This window comes from Pteropus vampyrus, unplaced genomic scaffold (assembly GCF_000151845.1).
Source record: "Pteropus vampyrus isolate Shadow unplaced genomic scaffold, Pvam_2.0 Scaffold18, whole genome shotgun sequence".
NCBI lineage: Eukaryota > Metazoa > Chordata > Mammalia > Chiroptera > Pteropodidae > Pteropus > Pteropus vampyrus.
Window position 1 is genome coordinate 807,872 of NW_011888799.1, and position 19,130 is coordinate 827,001.

The 19,130-nt window shown below is 45.2% G+C and overlaps 1 long non-coding RNA gene and 1 pseudogene across 1 annotated transcript in view; one reads left to right on the plus strand and one right to left on the minus strand.

Annotated features, from left to right (window-relative positions):
• Window positions 1-511: 511 nt before the first annotated feature.
• LOC111736142 overlaps window positions 512-19,130 on the minus strand; it is a 30,219-nt gene continuing 11,600 nt past the window's right edge. The window contains exons 2-4 of the long non-coding RNA XR_002779088.1: window positions 3,286-3,591; window positions 2,350-2,477; window positions 512-901 (exon numbers count right to left, since the gene is read on the minus strand). This is a non-coding gene — a long non-coding RNA (uncharacterized LOC111736142). The remainder of the gene's footprint in view (window positions 902-2,349; window positions 2,478-3,285; window positions 3,592-19,130) is intronic.
• LOC111736170 lies at window positions 15,929-16,044 on the plus strand (annotated as a pseudogene).

Sequence of the window (19,130 nt, forward strand, 5' to 3'; positions counted from 1 at the left end):
AAATTCCTAAACAAGGTGGGAGTTTAGATTAAATGACCTTCCAGTTTATAAGGTTCTAAAATGAAGGTGAATTTAAAAACAAACAAACAAACAGACAGACAGACAAACTCTGCAAGTCCATCCATATGGGCTTGGCAATATAAATTAAGGTTCATTCTTAGAGTAGAATAATATTCCGCTGAAATACAATCTGGGGTGTTCTTTACATAGTGATATAAAGTGATCTCCAAGATATATCAAGGAAAAAACGAGATCTAGACACTGTATATGGTGGTCATCATTTGAATTTTTTAGAAGATAAGAATACATACACACACACACACACACTTTTATTTGCACAATATCTCATATCTCTAGCCTAGTAACATAGGTTGCATTTGAGGGGGAAGTGGCTGGGAGACAGGTATGGGAAAGAAGCTGTTTGACATACCCTTCTGTGCCCTTAGAATTTTAACCATATAAACAAATTGCCTATTAAAAATGAAATTAAAATAAAACTGAAAATGATAAAGGCACCTGCCTACTTCCTCATATTTTCCTAGAGAAACTTCTCTAACCTTTTCCTGTGTCCACCTCCCTCCACTGAACCAGGCTTGTGCATGAGTCTTCCTCTCAGAACTGCCCCAACCCCAGGAGCTTCTATTTCCTTCCTACCTCCCCTAGGCATGTTTCCCAAACATTAATGTGTATTACTGTAATCAACTCAGTATCTTGTAAAAACCCAGATTCTGATTCAGTAGCCGAGGGTGGGTCTGTAGATTCTGCATTTCTAAACAGCTCCCAGGTGAGGCCAGTGCTACTCGTCTCAGACAACACTAAGGCGGGAGGGTCTAGAGCTCCGTGCGTTCCGTGATGAGGCTCATGGGTTAGGTATCAACAGGTCTTGAGAAACTGCCCTGCTCTAGAGAGAAGGAGAGGAATAAGATCATGGGGATTCTGACAGAGAGCGAGGCACAGCTATCCCAGGTCTGGTCTGAGCCCCTCAGCACAGCCAACACCGTGAGGACCACTGACCATCGCCCCTGGTTTCCATTCCCACCTACCGCTGCTTTGCATGGAGCAAAAACTGACTCCTCCAGCTGCCTCCACTGAAGAAAGGCCCAGACAGCGGGAGGGACAAAATGGCACCCCAAAGGGGATTGGAGAGGAAGATGATTTAGGTTACAGCACTGGGCACTGTCCAAGGCCAGCTTGCCTAGACTTTGCCAGCCAAAGAAACGCCTTTCTTATTTCTGATGTGCTAATGGTGACTGTGGGCCATCCTTTCTCTCAAGCCCTCCCTAAAAATTGAGAAGCCAAACCAAACCTTCCACAAAAAATGAAACCAGAGAGTGTTTGGCACAGCCTTTCTCCCTGGGTGAAAAGCAGGTGTCCTGGATCCAGGTGTGGCGGGACCACCTGCTCTGATAGAAAGCTGATGGCTCTCCAGCAGGTGTCTCCTTACTGGCCCAGGATGAGAACTGACCTGCCAACCTGGAAGTCAACCTGCTAACAACCCCTCACCACACCCCTTGCCCCAGGGGACAGGGTAGTTTTCCAGGCCACACACATGAGTTTCCCTGATGAGGCATTTTTCTGTATGACAATACTCTGCTCTTGGCCACAGGCAGAAAGAAATGAGTGTGATGTGAGTTCTGGAAGAAAACCAGTAGGCACATCAAATCAGAGCCAATACCAGCCCTGGTTGGAGCAGCGCCCCCACTGACCACTGGAGAAAGCCAGGAAAGGCATCCGTCCCCTCCTCCCACATCATCCTCATCCACCTGTGGCCTTACCTGAAATTGCACCATACACATTCATTCTTTGGGAATGAGAAACTGCATCTCTTCAAATGCTCCCCCACACAGGACAGGTAATACATTAAGCTGTTATCAGTCATCTACACCTTAATGTGAATTAGTTGATCAGTTCTGGAATGTTATACCTGGAATGGGCCTAGTCCAATACCTCTTTTTACAAGTGAGGAAAACTGAAGCCCAGAGAGGAGGCGACTGACTCAAGGTTAGGCATCAAGGTGGTGGCCAAGTCAAGAGCAGGAAGAGGCATGAGAAAGAATGTACACAAGTGACTGGAGCGATGAGGAAAACCCCAATATAATCAAGCGTCTCCAAGCTTGCACTTTATAGGTGAACTCAGAGCTGTATCTACTTGTTCTCCCAAGAGAAGGTGAGAAACAGAACCAGAAGCAGCTCCCACCTTGCCCCACCCTTCAGCATAAAATGTCTTCGAAGTCTCTAGTTTTATCTTAAAATTCATTCGAACGCAACATTCTATTCTAAAATATATTCTGGTTTATTTTCACATAAAAACCATAGTGAGATTTATTTAGTCAGATGCCATTTCACTTACCGGACGGGCTGAGATCAAAGTTTGCGTTTCTGGGGAGGGGACTTGGATGGCTGGGACAAGGATGAAGAGACTCCTTGTTGCGTGCCCCTTTATGCCTTTTAAAATTTTATGTCCTCTGCAAACATTGCCTAGTCAAAAAATAATAAAATTTAAACTTAAAATGTAGGTGGGTCAGGGTATAGGGAAACAGGTCCTCTTGTTCCGATGGGAAAGAATACAAACGAGAACAAGCAGCCTGTTGGACAATTGTGATATCTATCCAAAGGTTAAATATGCATGCCTTTAACCTAATAATGTCCAGTCTGGGGGAGATGACCCCTCTGCACAGTCACCACCACATTACTTGTGCTGAGCCTGAGAGGCCGGCCTGGACATCTAACCTTCTTTGAAGGCCTCATTGACTGAACAAAGACAAGGACCTAGATTTTTGACTTTCCAGTCCGGTGATCTTCTCATACTACCTCTTGAAGAATTGCTCAGTGGATAATAATAAAACAATAACAGCTGATGCCTACAGAGTGCTGGATTTGTGTCTGGTTCTATTACGTAGACCAAATTCCTTCAGTTCTCATAACCGCTGTATGAACTAGCTACTATTCTCATCAGCCATGTGTGATAGGGCGCGTTAGTGTTAACCTTGCCCGAGGTCACACTCGCTGCCCCACAAGTGGCAGAGAGAAGATCTGAACCAGAAGCCATACAACAGTAGGACGTGCATTCGTATTAGCTACCATTTATTAAGCAACTTCTATGTGCTAAGCCACTATGCTAGCCTCTGTGCAGTGTTTTAACAAGGTCATCGCCATAGTACTGCTTTGAGTGCAGGAGGTGGTGGGGGTTGGGAGGTGTCGCTGAGAGAACTGAAGAAAACAGAAGATACTGTCCCTGCCCTTAAGAAGCTGTCAATATGTGTAAGAATATGACAACAATCCTTACATTTGTGCAACACTTTACAGTATTCAGAGTCCTTTCATTATCTCATTTAATCTTCTTGACAATCTTGCCAAATAATTTTCATGACCTCTGCTCCAAGATGAGGAAACCAAAGCTCTCCAAGTCACATAGGGCTGCCCCCAAGATCATCCAACCAGCCAGGGGAGGAGCTGGAACCTGACCTCAGGTCTCATGACTCCCTGTCTACTAAAGAGGAATGAATGACATGCTACTTGACAGCCCAGCTCAGTGGTTTCCATCCTGCTCCAACATGAGGACTTCTTTTTCTTTCCGGAAATTGTTGCAGTCCTGCAGATGAGAAGAGTGGTTATTTTGGGCTTTAGTCAACCGGGGAAATTCATAGTGGAAAAAAGACCAGGGCTTCAGCACAGTCGAACAGGAGACAGACATTACTTACACAGTTGGCAGGCAATACTGGGAATACAAATAGACATACAGACTTCTGGCAATAATTCTGCAGCCCATGGACAGGTAACAACTTGCTGAGACCATACTGCCAGAGCAGCTCGGAGAAGGATACATCTCCAAAGTCCACCTTCTTAAACAGGGCACAGGGGGAAAAGAGCACCAAAATGCAATGGGATTGGCAGAAAGTAGAGTGGAGGAATTGTTGGGAGCAAAGGACCTTGGCCGAGGGAGACAGGTCTGTGGGAAATCCAAAGGGTATGTGTGTGTATATGTATTTCTTTTAAAGGGAAAGGTTGATTCTGGGTGCCCAAGAGCCATTTGAGCAACTGGGGTAAGAAGCAGATTACAAGTGAAGAGAGTGGTCCAAACCCCTTATCTGATGCTTTTGGAGTCAGATCTGTTTTGTAAGTCAGATTTTAGATTTAAGAAAAGCAACACAATGCCTGTACCATATATTTTGTAATACCACCACCAGCAGGATGTGGACAGCATCCTATATTCAAGCAGATTAATATTTCTGCAATGAAGTATATAGGTCATCATAATAGGTGGGACTATAGAGCGACTGTAAATGACCTTGCATTGTTCAGGATAGGTTTTGTTGCCAAAAATGTTTTGTTTTCAGAGTTTTTAGGCTTTTGAAATTGTAGGTAAGAGATTGAGACTTAAAATAAGTGCCATTTTTGGCCAGCTTGCTAGGTGCTGGGCACTATTCTAAACTGACCTACATGCATTATCTCATTTAATCTTATGTCAACACTATGAAGTTATAATCCTCAATTAGCAGTCGAGAAAACTGAGGCTGAGAGATCTTGAGTGACTTGCCTCAGCTGGTCAGTGGCAGGGCTGAGACCGGATCCCTAGCACCTGTGGCTCCAAAACCAATGCTCCCCCCACCACACACCTGGAGAAAAGAAACCCATTCTGCCAATCTCGCAATTTTGGTTGGGTCACCACTCTTCAGCCCCGAAATTACCCTTCGAGAACAAAGAAAAACTGGACTCCAAGGCTGTGGTAGTGAGTAGCCACTCCATGCCCTGGCCTGTGTAGAAGGCCTCCATGTCTGGTGATCACTTACTCAATTTCCAGAATCCGCTTAACGCGATATGGGGCAGGAGTTACCCTCACTGACGTCAGAGCCGAGAGGCCTGGGTGCACATACCAGCTCTGCAAAAATCCTATAAAACATTAAACCTCCCAGGGCTTTTGTTTCCTCGCCTGTTAAATGAAAGTAATAACAATACTATTTGCTTTGTTGCTGTTGAAAGGATTAAGTGAATGAATATATGTTAAGTATTAAGAACAAAACCATTTAAAAAATTATTCCTGTGGAAAAGCCTTTTCTGCTCCAACCAAACATTCTCTTCTCTCCCCTGCACACTTGGCTATCTAAGCTCTTCTACCACTTTCCCTCCACTTATTTGCCTATATATGTTTCTTGCTATTAAACGCTGAACACCTGGCACATCACAGACATTAAGTGCTGAATGAATGAATAACTGAACGAAGGAAGGAAAGAAGGAAAAAGGCTCTCTCTGCCTGCAAAAGCTTATAATTTTACTATGAAGAAAGTCATCAAGGTGAAAAGAAACATATGACCCACATCTTCTATAGGCATATCCCAAAATCTTACTTCCCACAAAGCTGTGGGGATGGGGTTTGCAAAAATCACGTGAGTTGCCATCCCAGACACCATGGGACTGACAGTATATGCTGGGCGATAGGACATGTGCATGTGAAAAATAGCTGCAGAACAAGATTGTGGCACTTGCCAACCAAGGCACAGTCAGTGCCACTGGAAGTCCAGAGCTAGGAGAGGGCAGAACAATGTGGGCTGAGTCACAAATGTGCGTGTCATCCTTGCTCAAGGTAAAATAGAATGGTTGAGTAATGATAGGAGCAATGTCACAAGGCAGGATGAACCAAGTGCATGCTTTCTTGAGTGGTGGGCACAGCCTTGGGTGTGGAGTTCAGGAGAGGGAGAGAAAAAGAAGGAAGGCTTTTTGCTAGCGGTCAGGGCAGGATTGCTGAGGCAGTGGAATCTGAATCCAGAGTCAGGGCCGCTCCAGAGCTCATACTGGCTTAGAAACCTCAGAATTGAGTTGGCTTCTGTCTTCCCTGTGATCTCCCACTGGACTGTGTGCTCTCCTAGGTCTGGGGTTCTGATAACTTTATTTATTACATAAGTAATTTGCTTTCATTGTAAAAAAGAATAAGAACAAAAACAAGGAGGAGAAGGAAGAGGAGGAGGAGGAGGGGGAAGAAGAGGGGGAAGAAGGGGAGGAAAGAGAAGAAGAAAATGCAGAGAAGCAAAGAGAAAAAATAACCTATAATCTCATCTCCCAAAAAACTCACTCAATATTTGTTGCCCGTCCACCCACCCACCCTTCTCCCCACCCTTCATCCACCCTTCCACCCACCCACTCATCCATTCTTTATGTAACCACTCATCCTTCAATTCATCTATCCATCCATCCATACATCCATCCAACCATCCATCTGTACGAGTTCTTAGTTGCAAACAACAGAATACACTCTAACAGAAAAGGAACTTATTTTAAAAATATTAAGGATTCATGGAATCCAGAAGGGGAAATAGGCACAGAGGCTCAGTATTTAGGGATGGCACCTAAATACTTTTCCAGCTAAGCCACCATGGCAATTATTAATCAGCATAAATTCTGCAACTTGTCTCACTCCAACTATGGTGGAAGTTGGATCCCAGAACATCCCTCCTTTTGCCCTAAAGGCCAGATACCTCCTCCAACCCCCTTCCCCAGGATCTGTTTCCTTAGTTGCTCTTCTCCAAATCAAAATCTCACGTGGGTGTATATGATTTGTGGAACTTAGGTCACATGCCTACACCTTAGTTGCAAAGGAGTCTGGGAAAGAAAGCAAATTTCTGGCCTTTGGAGAAATGGGATTTATGATATGGGGAAAACCCACAAACACAGGAAAGTTGATCAAAGATACTGGTGACCATAAGGCACGATAAATGTTCCCTGTACTATATGTGGTATTTCTCAATTCCAATGGAATCATCTTCTGAATCTCCAGTGCCTGGCACACAATAGGCACTCAATTCATGAGGAAGGAAAGGAAGAAAAAGGAGGGAGGAGACTACACAATTACATGCTGCCTTCCTGAGCCAGGCTGAGCGAAGACTTTGTTTGCGTCACAAGACGCCTAAGACCTCCTATGGATTATGAAGGAAGGGGACTTCCTTTCCCAGCATGGAAGCACAAAGCTGTCTTCCCACCGCCATTGGAAAAATGCTCACATAACACCTTTGCCCACGGCATGCAGCATCTGGACCATATGGAATGCTGTGTCCTGAGTAGTCACTTTCTCAGTAGCCTACCTGTTGGTTTAATGTCACTGAGTGTCTCCCCCTTCCCCAATCTAAAACAGTTACTGCAAAGGCAGTGTTAGAGGCCTACCAGGGTGATAAAGATCACTGGCACTAAATTAAAGCAGATCTCGTAAAAACTATCTTGTTCTTTATGATCAAGGTGTGCCATCACAGAATTATACGGGTCTGCCTTTTAGAAGTTTACGCTGTCTTTTAATTAGTAAGAGGCAAGATACAGACACTTAAATAACAAGGAACTAACTCTCTTGCTGCAAAATGTCTCTGTTCCCATGGTTTGGGGACCGCCAGGTCAGCATAGGCTGGGCGAGATGAGGGAAGGCTGCTGAGAAGAGCGGGGTGTTGAGGGATGAAGTAGTTAGGGTATTGGCTTGGGAGCCACAGCAACCTGCATTCTTCCCTAACCCCATCAAAGCAGTCAGATACCATATCTTAAATTCCTATAGCATCATGTATTTCTCCTTATCATAGCTGAATTTCATTTTGGTGATTATCTGATCAATGTCTCCTCCACTCCGCAGTGAGCTTGCCATTGTGCCCTAGAAAGGCGCTAGGTGGGTGGAGGCTGGCAAGGACCAACCAGGTCAGGGCGAGGAAGCAGGGAGGGTGAGGCTGAGACCCAGCACAAAGACAGTCTGCAATGCCCACCCCGCCCCGCCCCCCCACACCCCTTTCCCCTAGGGAGGAGCAGCTAATGTGTTTCTGGAGTGTTCCAATCCAATTAGCGGCCTCCCCTGCTCCAAGGAGGGGCCCAAGCCACCACTCCCTTCCCTGAGGTGGAGACTGGGTGGGGAGGGGGTGCTGAGGAGGTCTGAACACCCTGACCCAGCTCCTCCTGGCAGCGCGGCTGGCTCGCTGTCGCTGCAGAGGCTGCTATGACAGCGCCCGTTTCTAGGCGACTGTTCTGGGGAATGGTCTGTTTTGGCAACCAGAGGGCCCCTGGGTAAGGGGGGCCGCAGGCCGCCGCGTCATTTGCATAGCAACCTCCTCCCCTCCCGAGCTGCACACTGCTCTGGCCTCCCGCAGGCGGACAGCCGGCCCCGCGGTCCCAGCCCCGGCCCTCCGCCCAATTCAGCCCCAGCGTCAGACCCGCCCTGCTTTGTCACTGCCTTATTGCCCGGGTCCCACCTCCAGGGGAGTCGGAGGCTGCTAGCGGCATTTCCGGAAAGGCTGGTACCCTAGGGAAGTGGAGAAAACGATGCTTGGGGGCAAAACACAGAAGGGGGTCGGGGAGAATGAAATATAATCTTTTCCAAACCAGAGTCAAAGTCACATGGCTTGGTAGCATCAAAATGCATTCTGGATAACGTGGTTGGCTCACAAAATGTTGATATAGGTGAACCCTCAGCTAAGCGCTAGGAGATGCTCAGAAAATGTCTTTGGATCATTAAATTGCAAGCATTCGTGTGAGTTTGGAAATGGGTAGGCCTGGGAAAAATATTTACCTAGAAAAATCAGGCAGCGATATTCTTAGGAAATATTTTTCGAAAACTTGCAGGAGGGACTCGGTGACAGTATTATCTGAATTTCAGAAGAAACCGAAAGAGAAAATAGATACACAGATCGGGAACTCCTGGAGGCCCCCGCTCCGTCCTGCACTCGCCCACCCTCCACCCCCTAACTACACCTGCCAGCTTGAGTCCCGTGATGCCAACTGAGATACCAGGCTCGGAACACGCAGAATGACATTAACTGCCCAAGGACACATGCCCTGGGCTGGAAGCCGAGAAGGGGGTTGGGCAGGGGCAGGTCACCCCAGCTGAACGATCACATTCCCTGGCAGCTGTCCAAGGGGCAGCTCCAGGCTGCACCTGTTTGTGGGGCGATTTGCTTTTATCAGTATTGACACAGCAGCTGGGCCAGGGAATAGCATAGTAATAAATAAATGAGAGAGAGTTGTGGGGGGGGAAAGGCCGGAGCCAACGAGGCGAGGCAAAAATGCTGAGGTCTTTTTTTGCTTGTTGTATGTCAGCGCGTTCAATCCAGTTTCCCCACCCTGAAATCTCTGAGGATCACGGAGCAGGCTTGGCACGGGAGCTCTGGGTCTTAAAGAGATAGAATTGCAGAGTTGGAAGCACCTTAAGATCCTTTTGTGCCAGGTGTCCCTAACCAATGATCTCAAGGTTACTTCACCTGCCACTTTCGGTTTGTCAGGAATCTCAGCAGGAAGGGAGTTCCTTCCTCTTTCTGCCAAGTTTCAGCGTCAGGGAGACAATACAATTAAAGTGTAGGTTTTGGAGTTAGTCAAACCTGGGATCAAATCCTTGCTCTGTCTAGCTGTGTGATATTGGGTATGTTAAGAAACCACTCTGCGTCTTAGTTCCTCCCCAGAAAAACAGAGAAAATAATACTATCTATTTTTGCAAAGATGCAAGAAAATATAAGCAAAGGCCTCAGTATATGTTTATTTGAGACTTTTGAGGGGAAAAACAAAAACAAACAAAAATGGGGAAACTGATTTGTTCCAGAAATGGAAGAGGGAAAGCAAAAGCCTGATATACTCTTTGTTCCCTAAACAAGACTAAACATTGTCTGTTGGTTTCTCAGCCTGATTTCCAGTCTTTGAGGGCTGCAAGCAGACTCACCTCAGTTCTAGTACAGTGCCATGCAGTAAATGGGATGCAAACAAACCTGGTCATCAGAAGCCACCTGACCGAGCCCAGAGATAAATTGCACTTGTAAAAATTACTTGCAATGAGTCACTGCCATGTTTCAGGCTAGTGTAGCAACTAAGAAGGTAGGCTGAGCTGTCAGACCACTGGACTCTAACCCCAGCCTCAACATTTACTAGTCATGTGCCTGTGACAGGTTATTCAACCTCCATGAGCCTCACTCTCCTTATCTGTAAAATGAGCATAATAATGCCCCATAAGCTTGTTGTGGGGATCTAATGCATGAAAAGCATATAGTGAGCGCCTGACACAAAGTGCTTAATCAAGTTAGTACTTGTGGTCATTGTTGTTAGATGAATGAGGCCAGGGACTGTGTCATATTCACCCCTGTAACCCCAGATCCTCAAACAAAGCCTGGCATTTGATAGAGTACAGTATTGTTTGATGAATGAATGAATGGCAAGGCCCCTGCCCTCAGAAAGTTAAATCTATCTAAGAAATATAAGACATAAACTGCCTATGCACTCACACGTGGGAGACAGCAGAGGGTTAAAAACCATTCTGCCAGTCCCCAAGCCCCAGAGGCAGACAGTCCCTTTGATCCTTCAGTTTCATCTATCCAGGATGCTTTCAAGAGAGGAAAACAGGAAGTATCCCTGATAGCCCAGCTTGCTCTGGTTTTTTTGTTTTGTTTTGTTTTGTTTTGTTTTTTAATGATGGGGGCTGGGGGGGAGAATGGTCCTTTAGGTCACATTTTGCCAGGAAATCAGCCTTCTTCCTTTCAAATGATGGTGCTTCCCGAGGGGCAGATAAATCGTTTTTTGCTCAATGCAGAAAGATGTGGTCCAGAAATGGCAAGGCCGGCAGGTTGGGGTTCCTTAGTGGACCACAGTTACTAGACTGCAGGTGTTTCTAGAGCATACTGTCCTTAGCATTCACTCACTCACTCACTCACTCACTCACTCACTGTTGACTAAGTGCCCAGCCTTGGGCTGGACCCTAGGGTTAAGGCTCAATGTCCACTGTCCAGGATATGAACAGTCCAAAGACAAAGGACAGTGAGATCAGAGAGGACAATCCGAATACAAGTGAGAATGCTCTAAAGGAGAGAAGCAGTAGCAGTCATGAGAAAGAGTGGTAGGAAAGAAAAACGGAAGAGAACAAAAGAAAAACCCTGGAGGATAAATGTATAGGAAGAAGAAAAGAAAGCTTTTGAGAATTTGCGGCTAGGATAGCAAAGGCCTTCTAATAGAATAATTGTATACTGGATACCTGCAGGAGAAGGCCAGAACCCCTAGGGACACACAGGATGGCAGGAGTGGACAGAAGCAGAAAGGAGAATAATGGCTTAAAACTGCAAATCTGACTCTGACCCAGCCAGGCCTGAAAAGGACGTATTTGCTACCCCTCAGCGTGCTAAACTCACATTTATGTTTAATAAGTTCTGTCATACATTTGTCCATGATGGACACGAGGGAACTTTCTAGGAAAGTGGAAGTATTCTGTATCATGATAGATGTATAGTTTACAAGGGCGAATCCATTTGTCAGTATTACGCAGTTAAGATTTCTGCATTTCAATGTTTGTAAACTTCACCTAAAAAAAAACTATACAAAATAACCTTCAATGTGGAAGAGGGAGCAGAGGTAGGGGCGAAAGGAGAAAGGTAGAATGTTGATGATCGCGGAAGCTCGGCGAAGGGAATATGGGGGTTCATAGTACTGTTTTGTTTATGTTGAATCTGTTTGAAATTTTTCACAATAAAAGCATTTTTAGAAATTGCTCATAATGTGTCCTCAAGCATCGGCTTATCAGGAAGGCAGCTGAGACATTATCTAATCCAGTCTTCCTGCTATAGATGAGGAAATGGAGGAGCACCTTGACTTGTTCAAGGTGTTCCCAGATACCAAATGGCAGAGCTGACGCTGGAATCTCAGGCGGAAGCAGTGCCCTTTTGACCTTTTCAGCTCTCACTCACTTGTGAAGAGTCCGCTGGAATTTGCCCCATATCCTGTGTTGCCTTTCTAACACCCAGGCCTAGGACTTGTGCAGGGAAGCTGTGTGGGCTGGAGGTTGTCTCTAGGCTGCAAACCACTTTATTCTCCACTGTTTTCGTTCTGAAAGGTGTGGGGACACACAAAAAAATAACTCTTCTCTCATCGTCTAAGTTCTTCTAACTGGGCTAATAACCAAATTGACAAGAGACAGATTAACAGAACAAAATGTCCAAAATTTATTATGGATGTTTGTGTGTGGGTGCCATAGATATGAGTCCCAAAGACACACTGGGCAGTTAAGGTTTATACGCCATTTTGGACAAAGGAGAAGTGGGTAGAAGTCTGGGATTTCAATGGGAAAGCAGGTAATTCACAAGCAGATGAGAAAGAGCAAACATGTGGTAAACAAATTCTTGCTGGGCAACCCAGAAACAATGGGATACAAAGGAGACTCTACCAAACAGACTTTGCTTGGATCCTCCCTATCTGCAGCTCTAAATTCATATATGCTAAGATGAATATGCTAAGGCTACCTTCCTGAAGCAGGTTCTTCCATCTGAATTCCTTTAGGGAGGTAAGGGAGAAGGGTCAAAGGTTCTTTTGTTTCTTAATAACTGAGCTTAAATCAACATCCCAAGAGGCATATTTTGGGGTGGCAGAACTTTGGTCCCTTTCAAAGGTAATCCTGAGCTTGCAAGGATTCAGTTAGATCCCCTGGCTGCCACTTCCAAAGGCAGAATGGGAAACCCACACTATTAAAGATTTCCAGGAACAGCGAGTTGAAACTATATGGGGGCAGAGTCCCAGCTCACTGGTTGACAGGCTTTGCCTTAAGGCAGGCAGTTCACCTCTCTTACTTTGGTTTCCTCTTATTTGTAAGAAGAGGGTGGATTCTATTATTTTACAGGATTGTCAGGAGGATCTCAAGCACTCTGAAAAGAAAAAGAGAGCCATACGAATGTGAGGGAGCATAATCACAGAGAGAGGGATCGCAGGAGAGGGAGGAAGGGAAGCTGTGAGTCTCCTGCGGGATTCTCAACTACTGACTTTCGGATCGTGCCTTAGGGGAAAAGATTTTGGGGGGTTTGGGATATAATACTTATTGCTGTCTCGTGCTTGCCACATATTGTTTCTTGCTCTCTCTCTAATATGTCATTTACTCCTCCAAAATGCCTTATGGGGACTCAGGTACTATTAGTTTGCTCATTTTACAGATGGGGAAAGAGAGGCACAGAGACTCTTAAATAACCTGCTCAAGGTCATACAACTGGTGAGGGCAGAGCTGGGACTCAAAACCTGGCTGTCCTGCGAGGGAAGGCCACACATTCAACTGAGGGCTGGGGAGACTCCTTGTCACCTCGGCACTTACCACTCACCATCAGGAGACTTGGACTTCAGTTCCATCCAGCTCCACCACTTGCGAGCAATGTGACTTGGGTCGAGTCAAGTCACCTCCCGGAGCCTCAGTCTCTGCAGCTGTACAACAGCGATAATAAAACCTGCCCCACCTACCTCACGGGGAGGATGTGAGGGTGAGATCACTAATATTGCAAATGCGTTAAGACAGGTCCAAAGGGCGACGAAAATAAAGAATCATGATTATTTTTTCAGAGAAGCATTTCTGGCCATCACATGGGGACATTCCAGCTCTTCATCTCCTCAGCCCACCCTCAACATGCCGAATGGTGGAAGTCAGAAGAACCCAGTCCTATGCATCTCTTCAAATATTGTTTTGGTGGAAAAGCGGAAGAGAGGCATCACAGACTGTACTGGCTTAAGTATTCCCCAAACAAACATCTTAGAGCATTGGCTTAAGGTTTTATCCTAGGCCCAAGGTTCAGCAAGGCCCCTTTCTTCTGTTTGTCATAAAACAAACAGGCTTTTAGCTACTTGGGCAGATTTTACTAGCGATCAGCCTGAGAGATAAGTGGATCACGCTCAACAAACTCACATGGGAGTAATTTGTACCCAAGAGCAGTTTATAATTTATGTTTTTGAATCTACAGTCAGGGAGCTGTCTTCGCAGTGACTAGACATAGTATCCCCATTCTGTACACCCCCTCCCATCCAGGACTGAGATAATAGAAACGGGAGCAGTGGGCAGGAAATCACAGTCCAATGTGTGCCTAGCTCATTCTTATTATAAGACTATAAAAATTTAAGGTCAGGATCTCTTTCTGTTTATCTGTTCTGTATGTCCCCCTCCCCCACTTCCTTACTTTGCATTTCTGTAGCACTTAGCACAAGAGCGCAGAGAATGTTTGTGAAATGAATGGAATTAGGGGAAAGAGAATGCAGAGGTTTGTAAGTTTCCCAGAGGTCAAGGCAAAGTCTAGTGTGTGGTTCTTCCTTGGGACCAGCATGTTCATGCCTCTTTGTTACGGCTTCCTCCTGGAAACTCACAGCCTACTCATACTGCATTCAACTCTATCTAACTTTACAGGGACCATATTTTCAACCCCCGAATTGAGAGACCAGGCTTGACAGAATATTTGAAACCAGGAATCAATATGCCAGGAGGAATATTGTGCTCTTCTGTTGGCACTTGGATTTATAATACTCTCCTTCTGCATTTTGGCAGATTTTTCTCAACCTAATTTGCTGGTTTACAGCTTTCCTTACAGTGATTAAGTTGACTCCTAAACATATCTAGGGAGGTTCCTTGAACTCATCAGTAGACCTTCAAATGAACTCACCTGGTGGCTTGTTGGTCCTATTCTGAAGCTTGCCCATTTCTCTGTTACCCTCTTCTAATGTCCTTCCCGGAGTCCACTAGGCTTCCGTCCACTACCCAGAATGCAGACGGGGTGAGTGGCAGAGTATGGTCAGGCCGGACGGCCCGAAGGTGCTGGCCAAGGCAGCAGGAGCTTTGGGTTCTAATTCCAATTCTGCATCTAATCCATGGTGTGTACTTGGGCAGGTCACTTTTCTCTGGGTCTCATCTCTAAAATGGAGGGGGATGGTGGAAAGCCCAGACTCAAAGTCTTAATGACCTCTTGGAATTCAAGCACCTAGCCAGTCACGGGATATGAGAATTCACCCAGACACTCTGTTTTCCCTCCTGCAGTTTGGGGATAAACTGTTGGTGCTCCTATCTAAGGCAAACACCTTCACTAGATCCCCTCCCCTCCTCCCTTCAGCAATACTCCTTCCTCTTTCCTCCATCATCGTTTTCTCCCTCTTTGCTGAATCATTTGCATCAGCATATAAATATATCTAAATATATTATATTTTCACCCATCTTTAAAAAAAAAAATCTCTCTTGACTCTACTTCCCCTCCTGCTTCTCTCTCAAACCCATTTCAATCACTCCGCAACTCCACCCAGACTGCTATTCCCTACGGTCCCCAATTCCCTCCACGGTGGTGGTCAAGCCTAAGGATCACCACTGAGTCTTCGTCTTACTTGACTGCCCAGCAAGGATCAGCTAATCATTTCTTCTTCCTGGAAACACGTTTTTATTTGGCTTCCACAACACTGCATTCTCTTGGTTATTCTTCAGGGTCTACTTTATGGTTCTCCTCAACTCCTTCATCTGTAAATGTGGGAGGGGCCTGAGGCTCAGTCCTTGGATCTGTTCCCTCTCTTCATTAATCTTATGGTGATCTCATTCAGTCTCGTGGAGTTAAATGCCACCTGTCTTAGCCTAGGTCTCCCTAGAAGAAAAAGTTTAATAAAAGGTTTGCATGCAGGTAGTTTATATGGGAATGAAATTCTAGAGAGCAGAAATGAGGGACAGGGTCAAAAAAAAAAAAAAAAAACAGAGAAGAAAAGGAAAGCAATTCAAGGATGCGTTATTGAGCTGACACCATAATGAGAGACTGAGGCTTGGCTCCACAGAGCCTTCTAAGGTGATTCAGAACTTTCAAGGGGTAAAAGTAGATCCACATTTATCCATCAGCTTCCATTCACCATTGGGTAAGGGTGGTCCCATGAGCATCAACTCCTCCATAATTCTGAGTTGTACATGACAGTGCTGAGTGAATTCCCTCTGCTGTTCTACAGCCATCCTTAGGCAGGAAGCAAGAAATCCACAGAATAGGCGGGCGTGAGGCACTGTCGGTTTGTACCCATTGCAAATACAGCCAACATCAGCTGCATTAAATCAGCTGGAGGAAGAGGTGGGCCAAGAGTATTTAAAGTGGTGCTTGGGCATGGTTCCATACTGTAGCGGTTAGCACGTCTGCTTTACATGTAGAAGGTCCTGGGTTCACACCCCAGTGGAGCCACAGTCCATGGTCTACAGCCATGTCACCCTGAACAAGCCCGATGTCTGATCTCGGAAGCTAAGCAGGGTCGGGCCTGGTTAGTACTTGGATAAGAGACCACCTAGGAAGACCAGGTGCTGTAGGCATAAATAATAATAAAATAATTTAAAAAAAAAAAGTAAAGTGGTGCTTAATACGTGTCTGATACATCACCTATACTTTGATGGCCCTGGCATTTATATCAGACTGAACCTCCTCTTAAACTCTAGACTTGTATACCCCACCCAGCCCTGATAACTCCCTATTTCCACTTGGTTTTCTCTTCAAAACCTGCTCTTTTCATTGTCTTCCTCATCTTAGTTACTAGCAACTCCATCCTTCCAGATGTTCCTTACTTCCGAGCCAAAAGCCTTGGAGATATCCTTGAGGCTGCTCCATGTACAATCCCTCAGTAAATTATGCTGGCTTTACCTTCCAAATATATCTAAAACCTGACCACGTCTAACCTCCTCTACTCCTTGTCCAAGCCACACTACCAGCCCTCATCTGGATTGCTGCAATTACCTCCTAATTGGTCTTCCTGCTCACTCACTTGCTGATCCTATTACAGTCTGTTCTCCACCAGCAGCTAGTGAGCCTTTTAAAATGTAAGTCAGTTAATGTCACTCCTTGGCTTTTCCTTTCCCCGTTCCCTGCTTTATATTTCTCCATAGCCCTTATCACCATCCGATATCGTATATACTTTACTTATTTATTTTGTCTATTGTCTCTTTGTACTAGAACGAAGGCAAGGATTTTTGTCTATTTTATACCCCCTGCCTAGACGAGTGCCCGGTGCGTGGAGTACAAAAAATATTTGTCGACTAAAGATTATCTAGTTTGAGCCCCTGCACTTTACAGATGAGGAAACTGTAGCCCAGAGATATGACTATACTAATTCTACTGTGAGGCCTTCTCCGTATGCCTCTACCAGTGTTCTGATGACTGGTCTTCATTTTCAGCAACATTGGTTGTTAGTTATTATTATGGACATTGGCCGTCTAGCCAGTCTGAATGTTAGTTTGTAGCCAGGCTCAAATGCACCTTCGTGAAATTACTAGAGAACAATTCCAAGGCAATGGAAGTTTAAGTAATCCATGATCACATGGTAGAAAGGGAGGAAGCAACAACTGAGGGAATTCAAGGTGAGGGAGAGTCTCTGGGGTATATTGAGAGAAGTACAACATTGAGATCTCTGAAGGGGAAAGTATTTCAGGCATGGGAGCAGCAAGAATAAGGAGACAAATTTACTGACCTCTAATGAATGCCATTATCTGCCGCTCATTTCAGTGGATTGGAAAGGGAAGAGTGGGATGACTTTGGGTTTGACCTGGGTGGGGCAGGGCTGAGTTCTACTCAGCCCTGTTCTGGCTGTGTGACTTGGGCAAGACATTTAACCTCTCTGAACCTTGGTTTTCTCATCTACAAAATGAAGGAGATGATACCTACCAAAATGAGTTGTGAGGATTACATGAAATAACATGAAAAAGTGCTTAGTAGAGTGGCAGACAAATAGTAAGTAGTACTGGGGTTATTACGATGATTCTTTGACCAGATCATAGGACTATGCAGCAATAAGTGCCTGGGCCAATCAGGATAAAGTTGTGAATGGCACAGAGGGCTGTACTGAGGAATGGTAAAATGCAGTGTCCAGATAATGGAGGACACAATGCCAAGCTAAACTTTTGGCACTATAAAGTTACTAAAAAATCTTGATCAGAGGACACATAGTACACTCAGTGCCTATGATGGAAAAGAACCTGAAGGCTATAAAACCAATGAAAAGGAACAGCCTGCCATCACTCAGCCCCCTTCGGGTCCCTGAATATTTCCCCATCACTGCTCTTTCCTTGTCTCATTACAGTTATGTTTCAGGTCTCCATATCTCCTGGAAGGTCCTTGAGGGCAGGGACCAGGACACGGCCATTCCATCAGAGCTTAGCATAGTCCTGGCACATAGTAGAGCTCCATGAGTATCTGTTCTAGTCTTAATAACCTAGTAATAACCTAGAGTGACTTCTATGGCAATAATTCAAGTGTGTGATGATGAAAGCCCATGCGTGGGTAGCGCAGAAGGTGGGGTAGGTTGTGGCAATGAGAATGGCAAGGTCAAATCACAGAAAATCTGGAAGGAGAGGCAGAAATTGTTGTGATAATTATTTTTATGTAGAAAATCAAGAAGACGTGTAACCCAAGCTAAGAGGGAAAACACAGATCTAAGTTCCAGTCTGCTCCCAGCTCTGGGTCTTTGGGTAACTTTTAATCATTTTGTTGGCAAATATGGTGTGCATGAGGTAGCCATGATCATGTCAGGGATGGGGACAGATAGTAGATGAGGTAACATACGTTAATGCATGCTGAGCATTTAAATGCTTTGAACCCAAGCTCTACCACCCAATAGGTGGGTGAGCCTGGAAACGTCATTTGCCCGCTCTGAAGCTCAGTTTTATCTAGAAAATGGGGATGATAATGCCTGCTTTACCTTCCAGTTGTTGAAGGGATCAACTAGATTGTGGATATTCAAATGATTTGGAAACTGTCAAGTGTTTTTAAAATGTAAAACAGCATTAGTAATATGGTTGTGATCCCCATCCTATTCTGTTCAATTCTTTATTTAAAATTATAAGGGGACTGGCTTTGAAGGCTCAAGCTAAGTCACTTCACAAACACTTATATAAGTTTTTTTCTTCCTCTGTTAAAAGGAGAAACAGTTGTCGAGTGCCTAGGTTTTCCAGACTTAGGTAAAAGTGAAGGGCGAGTGGTCAGTCTGCAGCTCTTGGGCAACTGGGAGCACCATGAAACCAGGAAGTCTGAGCCAGTGGACATTGAGTCCTTCAACCACCAGATGAAGTCCCCACCTCCTCAGATACCTGCCCCTGCTGCTTTTAGGGAGCTAGCTACCACAAAGTGCCCCTCTCCTCAACGAGGAACTAAAAGAAAGTCGCCGATCTATTAAAATGTAAATTACCACAAAGTGATGATTAGGGCAGAAATGAAAAAGACATTCTTTTAAAGAGACTCAGTGGTTCCAGAAGACTCTGGTTGTACTAGACCAAAGGCATTTTGGCATCATGGAGGTATGGGCGGTTGTTAAAACTGCAAGCTCTCAGGCTCCACCCCAGATCTACTGAATTCAAATCTGTATTTAACAAGATCCCCAGGTGATTCTTTTGCAGATTAAAATTGTAAGACA